At 32.8% G+C, this 9,838-nt stretch overlaps 1 pseudogene; it reads left to right on the top strand.

Moving 5' to 3' along the window:
- The first annotated feature begins 2,593 nt into the window (after window positions 1–2,593).
- LOC150027445 (uncharacterized) lies at window positions 2,594–6,918 on the top strand (annotated as a pseudogene).
- Window positions 6,919–9,838: the final 2,920 nt, after the last annotated feature.

Below are 9,838 nucleotides of genomic sequence, written 5' to 3'. Positions count from 1 at the left end.
CTAATCTAGTGTAGCCATGTGAAGGTTAGGAGGCCATGTGCTCCCATGTGCCATGTGCCTCCATGTGCTCCTTCATTTGCATGTCATTTAGATTACATTTCATTTGTATTTGGCTCTTCAAATTCCAGCCCTCCAATCCTATATAAGGAGGTGTTTGGCTCTCATTTTGTAAGATTGAATAGAGTATTATTATGCTGCCAAATTTTTGTCATACACTACTCTTTGCCTAGCATCTAAGTTTTAATCTTCACTTCATCACCTTCAAAGGGGATGGCCAAACCTCCCCAATTCCCCACTCTCATGCACCTTCAAGGAACCCATACTTCCTAGGAAGGCCTTGCTTCATCTCCTCCACAAGCTTCCGCAAGTTCATCACCAAAACGCAAAGAAGAGCTCAAAGGAATGCCATCACACCCGGTCTTCCACATCTCCTTGCTTAAACCATATCGCGGGCCCAAACCACCTCCTTCCTTTCATATGCCTCAAGAGGATGCTGCCCCTTCGACTATCTCCCACACAATCCCCACACTCTTTCCTACCTCAACAAACACTACACTTTCAAACCAATTGGCAATATCAAACCCTACTCAAACCACTTTAGTTCCCACCATGTGTCTACCATCAACGACTCATGTTGAACCGCACAGTCCAACCATTAACATTCAGCCACGTGGATCCACACCATCATTACTACCACCCATTATCCCTAAATTTTCACCTACCCTAGTCGTGCCTAATTTATCAGCTACCCACGCGCATTCATTATTACCCACATCAAACCCAAAATTCTGACCTACCTCACCTACTTCATTAATTACGCTAGCTACCAACCATTTCTCACCTACTACATTAGTCACACCAGCGAGCCCCACCTCCTCACCTACCCCCACTCTCTAGAACCTTCCTTTTACAAATCATCCTAAAGAGCCCAAAGACTACAATTCCACTTTGAGCCCAATAAATGCCCCACACTCAATTCCCACGACCCAATTCTCCTACCCTGAAGCCCAAAATTCAATTCCTTTTGTTTCATTTCCTTTTGCCCCAATTTACCCAATACCTACCAACCTTGAGGACAAGGTTGTTTCCCAGGTGGAGGCAATTGATACTAGGCCCACATCTTCTAGGCCCATCAGGAAAATAACAAAGCCCACAAAGTTCAAAGATTACATCTAGAAGCATTAGTTGTCATATCTAAGGGAATATCTTATAGTTATATCTTTCTGTTAGCAAAGGGAACAACTGTCCTATAGGGATTGACTTACAATAATGTATGTGGTCTATATAAGACAAATTCTATGTAACAGAGGGGGAGAGTGAATTTTAATTTCATCTATATAGACTTTTTCCTTCTTTTTCTCAGTCTTTGTGCCTTTATCCTAGAACACCGTAACAACATGGATATAAGGGTAGAAGAATAACAAAAGGAGTGGCTGGAGCGAAACATGGTTGGAAGAATGTATGACATCAACAAGTTCGGATCACTGAAGGAATGCTTCATTATCAAAGGTTTAGACTTTATCAACACCAAGTACCCCGTCAATACCATGGTTCTTTTCTCTCTAGCAAAGAAGGTGTAAATTTAGATAAAACAATTATAGAAAATATGGAGTGGTTCTCAACATTATTTGAATCAATCACCACCTAGTCAAATCACAAGGTACCTCGACACTATGGGTTGGATGTAAAATCGACATTATGGGTTGGATGTAGAGAAATTCTTTTATCTTTATGGGAACGCAAATATTTCGAACTAGCAGTGACAACTTGATATGATCTTGAGGGATCAAATATAATTTTGGATTTTCTTTGTACCAGTTCACACTATAGCAAAATCAAGATGATTTACACTATGTAATTTATATGTTTGGTTATTTTTATGTTTTGTGATGTGTTGTAATAATAGAGGTATCAACTGAAGGGCAAATAAGATAAGGGATATAATGTTGCTTTGCTTCGAAGATTGATTTGGTATAGAATTCATTACTTCATGAATTGAATATACTTTGTGGATGATAACTTATTTTTCAGCTAAGAGAAGAAGGGATTCCATCATTAAGGTGTTGGAATTTTTCTTAAAGATGTTCATTTAATTTTAGTCTCTTCTTTTAGAATACAAATACATTCATATATTTTTCGTTCTACTAAGATAAATTGTGAACAATGCTTGAATAGGACGTGATCATGTCACTAATTTATTGCTCAGGGTTGCTTTGCAAACATGTCAGTCTTTACGCGTGAAAGAGCTATCATCACCATACAACTTTTGATTACATGAACAATGCTTTGATGGAATGTGACCATGTGACAAGTTTAGTTTAGTGGTATCAACTAAAGGGCAAGTAAACAAGGAATAAAATGTTGTTTTGCTTTGAAGATTGACTCATGCATGTAATTATAAATACAAACCATGTGGTTTCATATGAAACTTACATAGAACTTCATCCTAAATCCTAGTTTTGATATCTCCTTCTTTCGCCTATATTTAACCCAATTCCAACTTTGCATTTCTCCATCTTTCATTTTCTATTACACACCCAACATTCTTTTTGTTGTCAACAAATGGCTTCAATATATGTTATTGTTCACTATGATGGAAATGAAAGAATGTCTCATTGAAGAAGTTACGTTTACTTCTACGACATCAAAAGTTGTTTCTTTCAAAAGGGACATGATTCTACAAATGATAAAAGAAGTCATCCTCAGAAAATTGCATAGGGAAGCACAAGAAATGGTGGTGATGATGCACTTCTGCTACCTGACTAGACTTGGTATAGGGGTAAATCATTACACGACCATTGAGAAGACTGAGGATGATGATGTTGATGCGTTCTTCAACATCTACGACTCCATTGAACTACAAATTGGACCTGAAGTGTACGTCACATTTGCACCTTCATTAACAAAATGTCAACCCACAAATTACTCTCCTTCATCATCTTTTCATTTTGAACAATTAGAAGAAGTTCAACCTTCATACCACAACCCATCACAACTATTGTCTCATTAGACCTTAATGAATCCACCCATCAACATCATAGGTATTAGGAAGAACATATCTAGCCATATACCCAACTATTAAGTGGTCTATATGTCAGCCTAAGCGAACATGAAAACCAACAACTCCCTAAAAAACCACCACAAGAGCATGGGGTTGTTGGTCTTCTCGATGAAGTCTTTGATCCTTTTAGTGAGGATGAAGACAACATTCTTGCAGCTGTTGATGATGAGGAGGCAAAAGAACCGCATGCACGCCATACAAACATTCAACAACATCAACATAACTTATCTAATGTCACACCTGAGCATTTCCTGCACTTCGCACCACCTATGTATGACCCAAAATTTGGTTATGCCTTTGATCGCGACACAGTAGTGTATCCTCCAGAGACACTTTTTGTTGGGCAACGGTTCAACACCAAGGATGTCATCAATAGTTTTCACATTATCAACCATTGCACGTGCGATGTCATTATCAAATAAATCAAGGCTTGCAATTCAATATATTCATCATGATTGTGCATAGAGATGTAGAGCGATTTTATGCACCAACAATCAACTATGGGAAATTATGAAGTTGGAAGGTGTTCACACCTGTGTATCCCTTATGATCTTACAAGACCACAATAAGTTAAGGTATTGAATGATTGCACAAAGCATTCATGAAATTATCTAGGCCGACCCTTCCACACCAGTGTCTACCATAGTAGTGCACATGAAGTCATCCTTGGGGTATAAAGTCACCTATAAAAAGGCATGGGTAGGAAAACAACTGGTCATAAAAAAGGTATATGGAAATTGGGAAAAGTCATACCAAATATTGCCAACACTCCTAAATGCAATGTAACTTTATGTTCCTGGATTTATTTGGAAAATAAAGACCCAACTTGCATATGAAGGAAACCAATTGGACGTGGACCACATCATTTTCAAAAGGGTATTTTGGATGTTCAAACCATACATTGATAGTTTCAAATTTTGCAAGTCAGTGGACCAAGTTGAGGTAACTTTCTTGTATGGGGAATATAAAGGGACGTTATTTGTCGCAGTTGCGCAAGATGGCCACAACAACATATTACCAATTTTCTTCACCATCATAGAGGGTGAAACTGCTAAGGCTTGGTTCTTTTTCTTGCAAAACCTACGAAGATATGTCACTCCGCAAGATGGCTTCTGTCACATTTATGTTCGTCAGGAATCAATAAAGAGTGCATAATATATAGACGGTAGTGGTTGGAACAACAATAATTCTATGCATGTGTACTGCATTCGGCACATAGCATGGAACTTCATGAGGCGGTTTAGAAATACAACACTAAAGAAAGATTTTTTCAACATGGGTAATTGTCCTTATCTGTTAACTCAATGAACTCTTTTAAATTATACATTTTTTTTCAATTTTGTTTACTAACTACATTTGCAACAAAAAATTACAGCATATGGAATCACATAGCCACACTTTTTCTACTACTACAATATAGTTAGAGGGAAAACCCTAAGGCAACTTAGTGGCTGAACGATATCCCAACAGAGAAATGGACTTTTGCATGGGACAACACTCGAAGGTGGGGACATATGACAACCAATATAGCTGAGTCAATGAAATTTATTTTGAAGAAAACAATAAACCTTCCAATATCTTCCACGGTGATGGCAACATACACCAACTGCAATAAATTCTTCATGGATAGAGGCAGGAAAGTGGAAGCCATGGTGACTGTCGAACATGTCTACTCTGATGTATGATATGACTATGGGAAATTTCAAAAAACTAAACCTATCATGCTCCCATGTTCTTGCTGCATGCAAACATGCTCACCACAATTTCGTTAGGTACATCTCACTTGTATACACATTGCAAAAGATATTTCATGTATACTTTAGTGAACTCAGAAATAAAGAGTATTGGCTTGCATACACTGGGCAAATACTATGCCCAAGTCCCGATAAGAAAAAAACCTCAAAGGGGAGGCCTAAGTCAAGTCGTAAGGACTGATATGGATATAAGGGAACATCATGGTCGAACAAAAAATTGTTCATATAGTCAAATGCCATGACACACAAAAAAAAGTGTCCCAACATTATTTGAGTGTTCAGTTCTCATCATTAATTATATTTCATTCACACAAAGTATTCCATGTACGAATCAAGAAAATATTTAATGAATGCACGTTTTTCATTTATTTTCCTCTTTATGTTTAACACATACTACATCATTTCAATAATTAACAACAATTTTCAACTAATAAACAACACAATCATCCATTACTGAAGCAAAGTGAGAGAAAACTTATCCACAAAAGTTGCAGATGTCTCCATAATATATTCTCTGTTAGGCGATACTAGTCATTACTATGCACCACAAATCAATCCCTATAGTGGCTTTTCGTGAACCCATACACCATATATAATAATGTTCATTGCCAAATCAATCATCCATAATTGCTTTTTCTCACATCACACAAGACAAAAATATGCATTGTCACATCACTTCTCCATAATTAGTTCTCCCCAAGTCACATAGGACAATAATGTGCATCGTCACAACACTCTCCACAATTGTTTTTCCTCAGGTCACACAACATAATAATTTTTATCATCACATCACTCCTCCATAATTGGTTTTTCCTTAGGTTTTACAACACAATAAGTTGCATCATCACATCACTATTCATAGTTGCTTTCCTTAGGCCACACAATACAATAATGTGAATTGTCACATCACACCTCCATTATTGCTTTTCCTAATGACACATGACTCAAAAAATAGATTCCACAAGCCAGGATTTTCAGCAACACCAATGTACCAACATCACCTTCTCTTTTAATGTGCACATGATAATACATGTAATAAATTTATCATCTAATACACACAGTTCATTGCACCCGTGATAAACAACCATCTTTATTTCTATCTCAATCATTCTCTCAAAATCCTGCAATTAAAATTCCTTTACAAAATCCTTCAAGAATAGAGCAAATACTTGAAGATATTATTTAAGAAAATCTTCTGCAATATCTCTCACAATAGTGCTAGAATAAATTACAATCAATGCACAAATTTGAAGAAAGTTGGAAACAATATATCTGAAAGAGAAGCAAGAATAAAATTTGATATTTTTGCGAATGAAAATATATGTTTAATAATTTGAAACAGGAAAGGAAGTATATGATAATTGTAAAACAATATCATAAGGCACATTTTTAATTCGATGTTGTGCAAGGAAAAGAAGATTATAAAAGAGACTTCAAAGGAAGACGACTTCTTGGATCGCCTTTCATAGGAGCAAACACATTCTGGACCTAGTTTTCTTTTCTTTTTTGTAATTCTTTTATTTTGCCTCTGCATGGAAGGCTAAAACTTTTTTTTCGATTTTTTTGTAATTCCCCATTGAGTTCTGAGGTTTTGATCAATAAATGTTTCATTTTTTAAATTCTCTATAGCAGTTGTTTTAATGTTCTAATCTCTTAGAAAAATGTTTTATCTGAGAGGTTGTACTTGAACAATTGATTGAGAGTCTTCCTTATCGTAAACTTTGGTTTCTTAGTTAGTTCACATTGTTCTAATTAATTTCTTGGGTGCATGATTTAAGAGATAGGAGATAAGCATTACCATGGAGTATACGCATGGAACAAAGTGGGTATTGATTAAACCAGTAGACACGTGCTTTACTAGTGAGCTTCAAGTTGAATTAGATTGTTGCATGTTCAATTTGGTTTAACTCTATGTGAGAATTGAAGGAGATAATCTTTAGATGATCTATGAATAATTCATTTGTGGAAGAACTTGGGGATCAACCACTTTATATTTGTTGTTTTAATCTCTTTTATATTTCCTGTTAAACAATCTTAACCTCTTCTTTTATCTTTATTGTTATTGTTAACTTTTCTTGCTTGCAGATAGATTTTGAACACTGATTTACTGATTTCACTATTGAATTCGTTGGGAGATGACTTGAGGTCATTTGATCACAATTATATTATAATCTCTCTAGCGTTAGACAGATCTATACTGAAATCATTTTAATTTGATAACAAAACGACAACTATCATGCATTCAACTCTACAACAAATCAAGACCCAATCAATTCAACTGAAGCAATAATCTACTATGGAGGACTTATTGATAAGTGTCATATTTCAGTAATATTTTAAATTAAAAGATTGACACATATGGATTTTTTTTAATAAAATAACTATAATTGAACTCTTAATTTAGAAATTTAAACCTTTTTACATATTTGTGATTATAAAATGAATGAGAACGATTTGTTCCAAAATTTTTGTTAATTTCAGGGTTCTAGGGTAAAATGGAGATGAAAGGGCTAAAGGAGAATGGACAAGATGAAAAGGCAAAGTTGGAACATTGGAAACTCGCTCAAAAATCGCCCAAACTCACCTAAGAAAAATCACTCTAGAGGAACTCGCCCAAGCGAGTTTACTCTAGTGAAGTTGGGCTTTTTCTCATCAAACTCGCTTAAGCGAGATGTCACTTAGCCCAAACCCAACTAGGTTAAAAGGAAGGCGTGAGACATAACCCTAGACATCATTAGGATAATAGAGAGATAGAAAACCATAGAGGAGGCAATCGTCAAGGAGAAACATCCTGGATCTTCTTTTCTTTCTTTCCATGCTTGTAATGGCCAACATGAGTGGCTAATTCTTCTCTTTGAGATTGAGAGTAATCAATTCAAACTCTTATGTACTGAAGTGATAGTTATCTATAATATTCAGTTCTTGATTGATGATTAATATTATCATTTTATTCTTAGAACTTGAATTATTCATGATTTGGATCCTTAGATTTAATTGGAAAGTACATCTAAGCATCTGAACTAAATGATAATGCTTAACATATTTGAATGATAGAAATATTTTTGAAATGTTAAATCCTTTATAACATTTGTTCATAATGATAAGGAGTTTTTATAAATATGTGAGGAATTACAAATTCAAATTTTATTCAATTTGAATTTTATTATAAAAACATATTTACAAATTTATTATTATTTATTCTGGGCAATTGAAGTTTATTATAAAAATACAAAAAATAAATAACTTTCATTTATTTTCCCCATAATATTTAGTTACATTAAAATATCTATAAAATATTTTGTTTCAGTATCTTTCTATTAATATTATCTTAAAGTTTAATATTTTTAATTTTTAATTTTCAAATTTTATATTTCCTTCTATTTCAATTTTATAAATATTTAAATTCACATCAAAACAAAATTTAATAATTTAACCTTACATAATTTAATAAATTTCGCCTCTCATTAAAATTTATTCTCCCATTTTTAATTAAAGTTTTCAAAACATTTCTTACTTACCAAAAAGTTTTTAATTTGTTTTCTTAAATTTATTTTATTTTATATTATATTCCTTTCTTCTTTCTCCAATCACTCCTGACAAAAAAAAAAAAAAAAATCCAGAACATCATGCCAAAATTTGGTCACCGCATAATTGATTATAACTGAACATTCATATATCAAAGAAATTATATTTTTGAAAACCGAATTTTGATCACTTATCGAACGATCTTCTTCCGCTCTTGTTCATTATCAGAAAAAAATAGTCCCGGAATTTGACTTTCCAGAAACCAAATTCTAAAATTATCTTTTTGCGCGAATAAAAAACAAAGGGGAGAATTTAGTTTCCTTGAAATCAAATTCTTACCATGAACAAATTTAAGTGTTAGTTGGAAAAATAAAAGCACACATGTTCAGGAATTATTTATCAAAACCGTACAACTTGGGAAAAACCTCAGAATACTAAAATAAAGGAAAAGGACTCTATAAACTATAAAAAAAAGTTGAAATTATCAAAAATTGTAGTTCATGCATATTGATCTTGACTTCAAAGCCCTTGGGAACATGGTGACACTGTATATGCAATGAAAAAAGAAAGAACCTTTGCCTAAGTTTGGGCTTTACAAATACCATATTCACTTCCCCAAGCAGCACACTCCTATTGACTAAGTTGCGAAATGAATAATGATTCTCTTTTCATTATTCACATTGGACCTAGAAAGGGCTAATTGTAGGACTTGTACCAATATGTATTTAGCTACCTTTTTATCTATGCTTGGGAGGTTCCTCGCACTTCTAAACCCTACTATAAATAATTATAAAATAGAAACTAATTTTTTTAAAAAAATAATTAGTTATTATAATAATTAAAATATAAATCATTTTAAAAATTAAAAAAAAAAATTAAATTAATTTTTATTATTGTTAAATAGTTTCTAAATTAGTATCTAATTAGCAATTAATTTATAAATTATTTAAAAATAATAAAACCTAATTTAAAAATAAATAAAAGAATTGTTTAATTTTTAAAATATCTCTAATTTAGTTATTATAATAATTAATTATTTTTTATTTTTAAAATTAATTTCTATTTCATAATTTTTTTTAAAATGTAATGTGCCTAAAATTTACTTTATAGTTGTTACATTGTATGATGCTACATTTTCCTACTGTGAAAGTCATTAACACCAATTTAATGAAAATGATCAAATTAACTATTTTTAAGCCAAATTGAGACTTTTAAATATAGTAGGACTAAATAAAAAAAATTAAAGAGAGAAAAAATCTATTAAACCTTCTTTTATATAGAGATCATGTTAATTTTGTACAATATTAATTAAGGTGAATTGCTTCTGATGGAGTATGTTTAAATAAATTTAACTTATAATTAAGGGTTCTAGAAAATAAATAATTTTTTTCATTAGTTAAGATTTATTTATGTATAAATTAAAAAAAAATAGAGAAAATATATGAAACAATTTTAGAAATTTATCTATGTAAAAAAGTTAAAGATTTTTTTTGAAAAA

This window comes from Phaseolus vulgaris, chromosome 5 (assembly GCF_051622355.1).
Source record: "Phaseolus vulgaris cultivar YP4 chromosome 5, ASM5162235v1, whole genome shotgun sequence".
Lineage (NCBI taxonomy): Eukaryota > Viridiplantae > Streptophyta > Magnoliopsida > Fabales > Fabaceae > Phaseolus > Phaseolus vulgaris.
This window is presented reverse-complemented; position numbering and strand designations above follow the sequence as displayed.